Genomic DNA, 14,408 nt, shown 5'->3' on the forward strand with positions numbered 1-14,408 from the left:
CCATTACCGAGGGTTGATTCTTAACAGCTAAAGGGATATGGATAGGCAAGGTATTAGCGTCAAACCCATATTTGGCTTTGAAAGGAGAAACCCCAGTTGAGCAGTGCCAGGCATTGTGATTAGCCAATTCGGCCAACCACAACTGTTCCACCCATGATTCTTGGGCCTCCTTAGCATAGCACCTGAGATATTTTTTCAAAGTCTGATTTGAACGTTCTGTCTGGCCATCTGTATGTGGATGAAAGCTAGTTGAAAGGGAAGATTCTACATGCAAGGCTTGGCACCACATTTTCCAAAAACGGGCTATGAATTGTGGACCTCTGTCCGAAACAATCAGTTCTGGGACCCCATGTCATCTGATAATGTTACCAGCTAATAGTTGAGCTGTTTGCCCTGCTGTGGGAAGCGTTTTACAAGGGATGAAATGCCCTATTTTGGTTAGGCTATCAATCACTACCAGTATGGACGAGTAGCCCTGATCTGTAGGGAGTCCAGTCACAAATTCCAAACTGATGTTCTGCCAAGGTCGCTGCGGCGTAGTGTGGTAAATAAAATTACCGGGACTATTTTTCTATACAATAAATGACAATAAGGATAGCTCAATAAATGAGAGGCAGAGTCCGTGGTATCTGAGTCATACGGGCTTTAATTAAGTGGCTCGAGTCACTGGACATCGGGTTCCATCACCACTAAGGTTCAGGAAGGGATATTCAACGTTTTATTAACATCACACATTATATATAGTAAAACTGAACAGTTGCATTGAATACAGTAGGCGTAACAAGTGAAAAAGAGAAAGATAAGAACACATGGGCGTAAAAGAAGGCGTGTACAGGGGCGTACACGGAGGTGTGTGCTGGAAGCGTCACAGAAGTGTCATAGGTGGGTGGATGCATAGAGAAATTCTGCAGGGTCAGCAGAAACCTTTACCATGGATGTGTGCGCAACTGAGCATGACGTGGTATTGACGTGTAACTGGGGAGAGCTGGGGGCTTGACTTTAGCACTAGTAGAGGAGTCTGGTGTCTGGGAAGTCAGAACGACCTGCACCTATAGCATATCTGGTATCTTGTGTTTGGAGGATGTGTTGTCTGAAGTAAAAAGGTCTCTCGGGCAGAGGCCGTACATCACTGAATGCTAGTGGGTGCATACGTGTCTTTGTACAATGCGCGGGGCCATGGGCCTACTATGGCAACGGGTGCAGTAAATTACTTGTAAGGAGACAGGAAGGCCGGGCCCTTTGCTCTGCAGCCGGGAATATGTTTACCTATTTCACTAGACTGGAATGTGTTTTTGCGGAGGCTGAGCAGATAACTGTAGGCAAAACACCGTCTTGGCAGGCAGGCCAGGCCGAGCCGGGCACCGCTTCGCTGGGCAGGAAGTAAGGTAGAGGTCAGGGATGCATAAACTGTAGCTTTCAGAGACAGAAGAGGCTCGGAGCCTCAATTAAGGGCCTGGCTCGACTGAGCCAGAAAAACGTGGAAAACGTGTGCTTTGCAATATTTAAAAGTGCACCATGTAAGTGCATTGGAAACATAGGCCTGGATGCGGAATTGACATTAGAACCATGAAGAGCCTAATTACTGACATGCTAACATTAGACGGAAATGCAGGGACATTATTAAAACAGGCACGGAAAAGGAATTACATGATAACATGGACACACATGGGACATATGTACATGAATAGGGTGCGAGGGGGGGACACACTGGATACCTGAAAATTTCTATTTCCTCATTCCCTCCTTGGCCCCTACTGCGCCCTTTAGGATATATCTATTTTTATGAGACCATCTATTTGTTCGTATAACATCATTTGCTCATCCTTTTTCATTCGGGCACGGGAACGTGAACGTGGACGGGGAATACAAGACGTGGCGCACAAGCCGCAAATCGCTGGCCCACATTGCAGACAGAGACAGCAACTGAATACTATAAGCAGTATTATTCCTAGAAATGACAGTACTTTCCATCCCCAGGCGGATATCACACTCCAGAGCCAACCGGACCAAGTCCAGGTGCCAGGATTCTGGTGTATCTGGTGAGCTATTTTATGAAGCCTTGTTATTGCTTTATATACCGATGGTGCGTTATTAGGAATAAACACACAACAACTGGATCCGATCACTCTACAAGCTCCGCCCCTATCGGCCAGGATGACGTCAAGGACAAGGCGGTTCTGAAGAACAACAAGTCTCATAGCAGACTGCTCTTCGGTTAAGTTTCCTAGAGCAAAAGTAGTTTCATTCACTACTGCTTCCAAAGTTCTGGTTAATTTGCGTATCAGTTTACTGTTTTGGACAGGACCTACAAAGAAAAAGAATCCTTTATTGAAATCTGTATATTGCTCCCACGCTGTCTCAGTCTGATCGACGATTGGGGACTCAATCTCCCTCTTATATCTTATATGTACAAGATGGGTATCTCGATGATAATTGGATGGGGCTAGAAAAACAGGTGGCAGTAGGAACGCGATATAACATGTTCCACTCCAATCTAATGGCAGACGTACATAAGCTGTCTGACCACAAATAAAATAAGAATGTGTTACGACCCACGGAGGTGGAACATTGTGAACACTGCCTAGAGCCATGTTTTCCGGAAAAGACTACACTTCCCATGATTCCTGGGGGGAAGCGACGCGTCTGGCTATGACGTAGGTTCCAGGAAGTCTCAAGACGGAGTGAAGCCCGCATCGCCTCGCCGTTTATTCTGAGTCCGGATTGCTGATACGGTAGGATACCTCGTCCAGGATTGTGGCTGCGTATCCTTTTCTGTTCCCACTGTTTAATTCCTTCGTGTTTCTTGCTGGTGTTCTGATGTAGCGAGTTCTGCTCAGGGGAAGTTTCCTCTTGGCGGGTAACGGAGCCTTTCCATTGGCTGCGTGATCGGAGACCCGTTGATCTTGTTTTCGGAAGTTGCATTGACTATTTAAGGCTCCTGGTGGTACTCTTGTTACTAGGAGGTTACAGGCTTCTGCCTTACGCTTTGACATTTGGTTGTGTTAACACAGGCAGTGGTTCTGCTCGTGTTATTATTGAGATCACCATTGGCAGAGATAGTGTATCTGCTGGGGGTGATTGAAAGAACCTTTATTTTTACGAACTGGAAGACTGCATTTCTTTGTGGGACAAGTTCATATAAATGTATGCTCGCTGGTTCAGGATCTAATCAGCCGGGTATAACAACTGTAAGGCTTTGGGTGACGTAACCCAGAAGTCTTTTCTATTCGTGTTCTAAGGAAGCAAAAGCCTGTTATTTGCTGTTTACTTATCTTTTCACAACAGGGGTATAATGAGCTTCGCCTGGCTGGCTGTTTTCCATTCTGCCCTCTGTTGAAGCCCCTACTTTAATCAACAATGGTATGTGCAATTTTCCCCAGGGAGATATTACTGTAGTACCGTGCAATTGTTTAATACGCATTGTCTTATATTTCTAGGATTGTGCTGTTGTTTTCTACATTCTGAAGGCCAGGCAAAGCCAACCCTATCCTACCCTCCAGGTAACTAGAGTTCAGTCATAGGCCGGTACAGATTAGAGAAGTTCAAGAAGTTAGGTTATATAGGTTACAAGACAGGTTGTGATTGTTTGCATCTTGTTCTCATTTCAGCTTCTCCGCCCTCCCGTTCCTGCCCTGCAGTTCCTGTTATCCCTCGCTTGATCCCCACTGTGAGTCTGTTATTGTCAGACCCAGAGGTTATCGAGAGGTGGAACCCTTTTTGGCATCGTACCATCCTGAGGACATTGGGACCTGACAGAATAAACGGCCCAAGAATCTAGTCCTCCCGGTGGTACGATATCATGACCACCCTCGAAGACATAATGGCCGCATTGGCCCTAGTGCAGACTGAGTTGCAGGCTTCCAGGGCGGAAACTGCAACATTGCAAGCACAGGTTGATAGGATGAATAGAAACCCTTTCAATGCAGGCACCCCGCCCACTTCTTCTGTGGTAGTGGAAGTCCCCGCCCGATACCATTGGCCGCTCCAGAACGATTCCTTGGGGATAGTGATAAGGTGCAGGTTTTTCTCACTCAAGTCCTTTTACACTTTTCATGCAAACCTAAGGTCTTTAACACTAACCATGCAAGGGTGGCCTTTCTCATATCTTATTTGGGTGGGGATGCGGCTCAATGGGCGGTACCACTAGTTAAGAGAGACGATCCTTTGTTAAGGGATTGGGAGGCCTTTAAATCAGATTTCGAGAAAACTTTCAACCGCAGGTCGGCCACCTTGTCTGCTGATAGGGACCTACTGGGGTTAAGACAAGGAAATAGGGATCTGATAACATACCTTAATGATTTTCGAAGGTTAATTACTGAAACGGACTGGCCTGAAAGTAAGCGCTTAGCCATCTTTTACAATGGATTGACTGGCGAGATGAAAGGCGCCTTGGCCCCAATAGACCCCCAACCCAGTACTTGCGAGGATATGATTAGCTTGGTGCTGAGGTTGGATCATCGCCTCAGTGATAGAAGGGGAGAAACTCGGCGAAAGGACAAGACCAGGTCTAGTTATGAGTACTCCAGAACAGCAGAAGCAACGTCCACTGCAAAACCCGAGCCCATGGAAATAGGAGCCGTTAGATCCCCTCTGACGGCGGAGGAAAGAGAATATCGAAGAAAGAGGGGATTGTGTTTATATTGTGGCAGGAAGGGGCACTTCATACGAGAATGCCCAACGAGGACAAAAAACCGGTATGAAAATCGGAAGGTGTCTGTTTTGTCTTCTGAACAGGAGGCGGGAAACGAGAAGGCTTGAAGAGGAGTGAAGGGTGCCCTTCAAGTAAGTTGTATATCCCTTCTTTGGATAGACACAGCACAAAAGAAGCTATACATTTCTATGTGGATATAGGAGTGGACATACGGGAGAAAAGGATATGGATCAAAGCAATGTTAGATTCGGGGGCGACTGGTTGTTTTATGGACCAGGCCACAGCCAGTAGTCTAGGTTTGGAACTGCAAGAGAAAGAAACCCCTGAAGCAGTGTTTGCGGTTGATGGTCGGAAGTTGAATTCCGGACCTATTCGGTTACAAACCAAGGATCTCTGTATGACCATGGGTGTAGAACATCAGGAGAGGTTGTTCTTCAACATTATACACGCACCGCAGTATGGGGTGATTCTTGGACTCCCATGGCTGAGAAAACACAATCCCGCAATAGATTGGGAAAATCAGGTTCTACATTTTTCATCGGAGTTCTGTCAGAGGAATTGCTATCCGATAACTCTAAGTCCAGCTATAGGTTTGGCTAGCATCCATCATATAGCCACGGCAGTTGAACAGGATGTGGAACTCCCGGCTGTATATCAAGATTTGGCAGAGGTCTTTAGTGAGACAAAAGCGGAAACTCTACCACCCCACAGACCGTATGATTGCCAAATAGATTTGGTTCCTGGGGCTAAAATACCAGCAGGACGGGTGTATGCTCTGACGGAACCAGAGACTCTGCATCTCAGGTCATATTTGGATAAACTATTAGAGCTCGGATTCATCAGGGAATCTAAGTCCCCGGCCGCCTCTCCGTTATTCTCCATCCCGAAGGCCAACGGTGATCTTAGAGCCTGTGCAGACTACAGAGCATTGAACGCCATTACGGTGAAGAATAAATATCCACTTCCCTTAATCACTCTATTATTGGAGCAGGTGAAGGATGCAGTGATATTCACACGGCTAGACCTAAAGGGAGCTTATCACTTAGTCCGAATGAGGACCGGGGATGAGTGGAAGACAGCCATAAAGACACGTTTTGGGCTATACGAATATTTAGTGATGCCCTTTGGGCTGTGTAACGCTCCGGCAGCCTTCCAATTCTTTTTGGATGACGTTCTGAAGGAGTACTTGGATCGCTTCGTCATCGTATATATAGACGACATCTTGATTTACTCCTCCACCACCAAACAACATACGGGTCATGTGAAGGCAGTATTACGCACTTTATTGGAACATCGACTATACTGTAAGCTCAGTAAGTGTGAGTTCAACGCTACCTCAGTGGAATTCTTAGGGGTCATGCTCACACCACAGGGCCAGGAGATGTCCGAAAGGAAAATATTGGCAGTCAAAGAGTGGCCTACACCCAAAACCGTAAGAGACATCCAGTGCTTCATTGGGTTTGCGAATTTCTATCGCAGGTTCATCGAAAACTTCTCTGCTATGGCCTGCCCTATGACGAGACTGTTGAAGAAGAAAGTGGCATTTGTCTGGACAGAGGAAGCCCAACGTAGTTTCGATGAGCTGAAGAAAGCCTTTGTGTCGGCACCGGTACTGATGCATGCAGACCCTAGCAAGCCTTTTATAGTGGAAGCAGATGCTTCGGATGTAGCTGTAGGAGCAGTGTTATCGCAACGTCATTCTGACACGGGCCAGTTGCATCCAGTGGCATATTTATCTCGTACGCTAAATCAGGCTGAAAGAAACTATGTAATAGCCGAGAAGGAACTATTGGCAATAAGAACAGCCTTTTTGGAATGGAGGCATCATCTCATGGGTGCGAGACATGCTGTAACTGTTTATACGGACCATCGCAACTTACAGTACATGGCTGCAGCACGCCACTTGACGCCTAGACAGATGCGATGGATGATGCATTTCGCAGAATACGATTTCATCGTGACCTACAGGCCGGGAAAGGATAATCGAAAGGCAGATGCATTATCGCGACAGTATACCAAAATGGACTCTGCAGACAGAAAAGAAGAGGCCATCATCAACCCTGAGAAGGTTATAGGAGTCACTTGTACCCAGATGTTTCTACGCAGTGTTATCAGAAATGTACAGAGAGAGGAATGGAAGAAATGGTTACAAGCACATAAAGAGTGGACAATGGTGCAGGGTCTCCCCATGCGAAAGAAACAGTTGTTATTACCCCTCCAGGCCCTACGGAAGCAAGTGTTTCAGTGGTGTCACAATGCGCCTTGTGCAGGACATAACGGATACAGCAAGACGCTTGAGCGGATACAAAGACAATTCTGGTGGCCAAACATCAAAAAAGATGTGACGAATTGGGTGGCGGAATGTCCGGTTTGCAGCCAGATGAAAACGTTGCATACTAAACAGTCAGGGTTATTACAGCCGCTCCCCACGCCTGATGTTCCATGGGAATGCATCTCTATGGACTTTGTGGTAGGCATGCCAGTAGATCAGGGGTATACCGCCATCCTAGTGGTAGTGGATTATCTGACCAAAATGGCGCATTTTATTGCTTGCAAGAAAGTACCGTCTGCTAGTGTGTTGGCGCTTCTAATCCTCCAAAACATAGTGCGGTTACATGGGTTGCCCAGAGTGATTATATCTGACAGGGGCAGTCAGTTTACAGCCAGGTTCTGGAAGACGTGGTGTAAGGCTCTAGGTATAACATCCAGTACATCCACGAGCTTCCATCCTCAAACAGATGGGCAGACAGAAAGGGCAAATCAAACCTTAAAACAATATTTGCGATGCTATGTGGATGTCACTAATGAGGTTTGGGTGGGACAGTTATGGCTGGCAGAAATAGCTTATAACAGCGCTGTTCATGGGTCCACAAAACATGCCCCTTTCTACTGCACATATGGCTTTCATCCTAATTTCGCTCCGTTCCATCACCCAGCTTCCGCTTCCCCTGTCCCCGAGGTTCAGGAAAGGGTGCAGAATCTCCAGGAGATCTGGCTGAAGGTTAAGGGGCACTTAGCACAAGCCAAGGCTAAATACAAATCCTATGTAGACAAGCACAGGCAGATCGGTCCAGTGTATAAAAAAGGTGACTATGTATGGTTATCCACAAAGAACATAAGATTCAAGAGGTACAGTATATTCAATCCTAAATACATTGGTCCTTACAAGGTTCTCAAACTGGTGAATCCTGTGGTGGTGAAGTTGGCTTTGCCTTCGTCCTTGCGCATACATCCAGCATTTCATGTATCGCTAGTCAAACCCACGAGGGGGGGGGTAAGAAGATCAGGCCTTCTCCTGTTGAGGTCAATGGTGAGATAGAGCATGAAGTGAGGGGTATTGTGGATTCCAAAATATATCGCACCAGATTGTGGTATTTAGTGGCTTGGAAGGGGTATGGAAATGAAGAGAATTCGTGGGAGCCTGCATCAGGTGTTCACGCTCCCAAGTATGTTAGGCTGTTCCACAAACGTTTCCCCCACAAGCCATGTCTCTGTCAGTGTTCTTCTGGGGAGGGATGTACTGTTACGACCCACGGAGGTGGAACATTGTGAACACTGCCTAGAGCCATGTTTTCCGGAAAAGACTACACTTCCCATGATTCCTGGGGGGAAGCGACGCGTCTGGCTATGACGTAGGTTCCAGGAAGTCTCAAGACGGAGTGAAGCCCGCATCGCCTCGCCGTTTATTCTGAGTCCGGATTGCTGATACGGTAGGATACCTCGTCCAGGATTGTGGCTGCGTATCCTTTTCTGTTCCCACTGTTTAATTCCTTCGTGTTTCTTGCTGGTGTTCTGATGTAGCGAGTTCTGCTCAGGGGAAGTTTCCTCTTGGCGGGTAACGGAGCCTTTCCATTGGCTGCGTGATCGGAGACCCGTTGATCTTGTTTTCGGAAGTTGCATTGACTATTTAAGGCTCCTGGTGGTACTCTTGTTACTAGGAGGTTACAGGCTTCTGCCTTACGCTTTGACATTTGGTTGTGTTAACACAGGCAGTGGTTCTGCTCGTGTTATTATTGAGATCACCATTGGCAGAGATAGTGTATCTGCTGGGGGTGATTGAAAGAACCTTTATTTTTACGAACTGGAAGACTGCATTTCTTTGTGGGACAAGTTCATATAAATGTATGCTCGCTGGTTCAGGATCTAATCAGCCGGGTATAACAACTGTAAGGCTTTGGGTGACGTAACCCAGAAGTCTTTTCTATTCGTGTTCTAAGGAAGCAAAAGCCTGTTATTTGCTGTTTACTTATCTTTTCACAACAGGGGTATAATGAGCTTCGCCTGGCTGGCTGTTTTCCATTCTGCCCTCTGTTGAAGCCCCTACTTTAATCAACAATGGTATGTGCAATTTTCACCAGGGAGATATTACTGTAGTACCGTGCAATTGTTTAATACGCATTGTCTTATATTTCTAGGATTGTGCTGTTGTTTTCTACATTCTGAAGGCCAGGCAAAGCCAACCCTATCCTACCCTCCAGGTAACTAGAGTTTAGTCATAGGCCGGTACAGATTAGAGAAGTTCAAGAAGTTAGGTTATATAGGTTACAAGACAGGTTGTGATTGTTTGCATCTTGTTCTCATTTCAGCTTCTCCGCCCTCCCGTTCCTGCCCTGCAGTTCCTGTTATCCCTCGCTTGATCCCCACTGTGAGTCTGTTATTGTCAGACCCAGAGGTTATCGAGAGGTGGAACCCTTTTTGGCATCGTACCATCCTGAGGACATTGGGACCTGACAGAATGGCGGGAAGCTTTGAAAGTAGACTTTCCTTTATCACTGAATTTGACCACAGTATTACAATCACTGTGTCCTAGGTGTACTGAACCATTTTTCCTGACGCATAATTCCCTTTTCACTGGTAAAACTGTTATAAACGGCAAGTCCGAATTAGTCTCGGACTGAACGTTCAGAATCATGAGACTAAGGGTATAATTTCCTAATCCATACACTTCATTTTCTAGATCGGTCCCTGTCCTTTGGGGAAGACCGTCTTTGTCTGGGAAACAGGCTTTATTCATGACTGTATTCAGGTCTCCCCATATCCAATTGCCCTGGGAAACATTGGACCTACTGTCTAGCGAGGACATTAATGTAAACCATGCTCCGCAAGAACCATTACGTGTAAACGGATAGGGAAAGAGGGGCAGAGCTCCCTTCATTTTCTGGTACGGTGGGAGTCAGCCACACACCCAGCAATTCGTGACATTGCTGGTCTGATGAGAATGGTGTAACATACGGATAAAAGTGTTGTTGCGCAGTGCTAGTCGATAGGATAGTTCGTGAGGGGGCAGGTCACTGAATGTGTGCTCTATGGTGTCATTAAAAGAAGAATGTACATGTGAACCAAGAGGAGGAAAGAAAACATGTAACGTCCAGCTTATACATATGATCGTAATACTCAGAAAAAACATAAAAAGCAATGTAACGATGCATCTACTACGTAGATTTTTACAGTATTTTATTTTCTTGACTTTCTGTCTATCTCTCTCACTATTTGGGTCTATCTCATACATGTGAGAAACCTGTCTAACCGCTTCACCCGAGGGGGACTTAAACAATTAAACGCTGTCTGACTTACTAGACCGTAACTTAGCTTTATACTCCTGCTGTGGAGTTTTCTCTAACAGAGGGAGTTTAGTGTCAGTATCAGAATCAGGGCAGTCCTTGGGAAATGTCTCTGGACACAATCCATGGAATCGTTTAACGTGGCTGGAATGGAGCCAGCCTTTTCTTCCCTGCACTTTCACTGCGGTCCTCGTGGTCATCAACACCAGCTTCGGCTCCCGCCACCTGGGCTCCAGAGGGCTTGAGCGGTCGAAGTTCCTTATACAAACATGATCCCCCGGAACGATTTCATGCGGTTTCACTTGGGTGTTGTCCGGGAAAGCAGCCGCAACCTGTGAACGACAAGAGAGTAGTGCAGACATCAAGGAAGCCAGGTAATCTGTCAGCATATTACTATCAACATCAGTGATCTTGCGCGGCATAGGCGTACCCCACATATTCGGTGGTCTTCCAAAGACCACTTCGTACGGGGATAGTCCAGTTCTGGAATGAGCTACCATACGCATGTAAAAGAGGGCAACCGGTAGGGCTACCATCCAATCGACACCTTTTTCTGCACAGACCTTCGCTAACCGTGTTTTCAGAGTCTGATTACGTCTCTCAACGAGACCAGCTGCTTCGGGGTGTCGTACGCAGTGAAATTTCCACTGGTACCCTAACAGGAGAGATACCTGTTTCATGAGTTCGGACGAGAATGGCTGTCCATTATCTGAGTACATGACACGGGGCAAGCCGTATCGCGGGAAGAATTCACGGACCAACTGTTTGGCAGTGGTCACAGCAGTGTAATCTGGGACTGGGTAAGCTTCTGTCCATCTGGATAGGGCACATACAACTACGAGGACATACTTGAATCCTCGACATCGGTCCATCTGGATATAATCCATCTGGAGGACTTCAAAAGGGTGGTCAGGAGGATGAAATCCACCTTGTTCCACAGGAATGCCTTTGCCTGGATTGAACTGACAACAGATCATGCAGGTACGTACTTTCTGTTTTGCTGCTGCACGTAAATGTTTGTTGAACCAAAGATTCTGGATGCTGTCTAACATGGCTTTTTCTCCTAAGTGTGCTGGACTATGTGCTGTATTAATGATAACTTGAACCATAGAGTCGGGGAGAAACCATGTGGCTTTTCCCTTTGTCATCCATCCCTGATCCGTCTGGACCCCTCCTTGTTCAGTCCATTTCATGATTTCGTCTGGAGTAGCATGTGTCTGTATGTCGAGTACATCTTGTGTGGGATCCCTGACTGTCATGCAATGCGTCAGTGATGGTACTTCGGTCTTTGTCGTGTTAGCTGGAATGTCTGTATGAGTCTGAGCTGTAAGCTTGGCTGTTTGATTTGCCAGGTCGTTACCCTGGGAAATAATGTCAGTGACTTTAGTATGTGCTTTGCACTTCATGATGGCTATGGCTGTAGGCAAGTGTATTGCGTCTAACAGAGCTTGAATGAGGGGACCATGCTGTATCTTGGCTCCATGAGAAGTCAAAAAACCTCTCTCTTGCCAGAGGACTCCGAAGTCGTGGACGACTCCGAATGCATACTGTGAATCTGTGTATATGTTTACTTTTACGTTCTTGGCTCGTATGCAGGCTTGGGTCAGAGCGATGAGCTCTGCTGCTTGGGCAGACAGGGTGTCAATGCGATGTGTTTCTATGACTTCAGTTTCAGTAGTCACTGCATATGCAGCCACTAACTCTCCTGTACTTGTTCTCCATTGTCTGCAGTAAGAAGTGAGGCCAATGAAGGCCCGTACCTCCTTTTGTGTCTTGGGTTGTGGAAGATGTGCAATTAACTGAATGCGGTCAGGTGTCAACTGTCTACCCCTCTTGGACAGCAAGTGTCCAAGGTAAACCACTTGCTGGGCACAGAATTGTAGCTTCAAAGGGGACACTTTATGCCCCTTTTCGGACAGAAAATACAAGACTGTCAGTGATGCACGTTCGCAATCACGTTCTGTTTGTGCTGTGATCAATAGATCATCAACGTACTGGAGCAGGGCAGTGTCTCTTGCAAATTTGAAGCTTCGGCCATTTAAACAGAATCCAAAGAGATACTGGCTCTCCGGATGAATGGGAACACTAAAGAAGGCGTTCTTGAGATCAATTACAGTGAAGAACGCAGCTTCGGAATCAATGGCAGTTAATAAGGAAGAAATGTCTGGGACCACTGGGTATTGGGGTATTATGCATTTGTTTAATTCTCGAAGGTCGATCACCAGTCTGTAGACCGGTGGTGCATTCGGGACAGTTCGTTTAAGAATCGGGATGATAGGAGAATTACACACATTGGAGTCAGTTTCTACAACCACTCCTTGAGCAATGAGCTCGTCAATAATTTTCAGTAAGGCCACTACAGCCTCAGGTGGTAACTTGTATTGTCGAATTCGGGGCAGTACAACTCCTTGTTTGAGAGTGACAAGGTATGGTGTAATGTGCATGCAACCTACATCAGTTGGACCTTGCGCCCATAAATGCTGTGGTACATTCTGCAATCTTGGATCAAAATCTCTTAACACATAATGTCCTTTAAATCAATCTCACTCCTTCCGGAGAACAACAAATCACTGCTCCTAGTTCTTTCAATGTTTTTATACCAAGCAGATTTTCTGGACATGATTTCGTAAGTAACAAGTCTGTAGTACGGGACAATGGACCAACTTCTAGAGAAACTGGCTTTGACACTTTGTTAACAATAGGCTTTCCTGAAAATCCCAGGGAAACATTTCTTGAGCCTGAGAGGGGTGCCCCTGGAACCTCGTCATGACTGATGGTAGTTCTGCTCGCCCCTGTGTCAATCAAACATTTTCTGTCTTTCCCTAATACCTGACTATGTACATAGGGACCCTCTTGATCTACAGGAACCTCGATAAGGGGCAAGCCAACCTCCCTCTCTAGGCTGTTTCATGAGTACTGTTGATAATCGGGGTAATCTGACTGTGCATACTGGTACATTTGTTGTGTAACTTGTTGGGTGGCAGCTATAGGCTGGGGTGCGGCTACAGTCTGTTGCGCGTTCTGAGGAGGTTGCGTGTTCTGCAGAACATGTTCCTGTCTTGGAGGACGCGGTCTTTCTTTCGTCTTGCCTGTAGCTATATTGTGTTTCAGGACTGCACATTCATTTATATAGTGACCTGGCTGTTTACAATAGTTGCAGTTCCCTTTAACAGGAGCTGCAGAATGACCGGTCGGTGCCGTACCCCTCTTCTGACCATCAGCCGGGACAGACTGAGCAACTAGTACTTTCATTTTCGTGTCTTTTATACGTCTCTGTTCGTGTTCGTGTTCTTCTCTAATTCGGTTCTGGTGGTACTGTAGCATTTGTAACATTTGGGAAGGGGTATTAGCTTGCCAGGTACTCTCAACCTTTAGTACTCTATTTTTAACTTGTGTTAAGGAATTCTCTACTAATTTGGTCACAAAAAGATGTGGGTACGATTCACTACTTGTTTTTAGCCCGCTATTAATAATAAAACATTTCTCGAATCTGGAATAAAAATCGCTAGTGTCTTCGTCCTGTTTCTGTTTGCAGGCTGAGATAGCATCCCAGTCTTCCTTTTTAGTTGTCAATAACCTCGGCAAGACCTGTACTAATAATTCTGGTAATGCTTTAGCTTTTTCCCCAAGACCTTTACCAGGGACTCGTGTATTTTCTTCGTGTTCTAATTCTGCCCAATCAATCTTTTTCTCTCCCACTTCCCATTCTTTTTCTTTAAGTTTTTCGTAAATGCCGGCTGGCAACAGTACCTTTAACATTTTAATGATATCGGGATACGTATACTCCCCCATGCGGAGCATGTCTTTTAATTCTCGGTGGAACCCTGCTGGATCTTTATCATGACAGGGCACTAATTCTTTCATTTCCAATAATTCCATTTTCGTCAAGGGTGTGTATACGAATACTCGTTCAAGCTCACCACCTGTTGTCCGGACGGGATGAACTTCTCGTAAGGGATTCTTTCTGTCTATGTAAAATGTTTTCCTTACTGGGGGTGGAGCAGGAATGAAATGTGGAGTCAGGAAAGTCCTGTATTTGTGTCGCTGTTCTAGAATGACATTAATTAAATCAGTACCTAGGCCTCTCCATCTACCTAGGAGTAACTCTTCCAATATATTATACAGGGGACCTGGATCAGAATGCTGACTTTCGTACGATGTAATGAGATGTTGAATCATGTACATACCAGCTAGTC

Source organism: Lissotriton vulgaris, chromosome 2_2 (assembly GCF_964263255.1).
Source record: "Lissotriton vulgaris chromosome 2_2, aLisVul1.2, whole genome shotgun sequence".
NCBI classification, from domain to species: Eukaryota; Metazoa; Chordata; class Amphibia; order Caudata; family Salamandridae; genus Lissotriton; species Lissotriton vulgaris.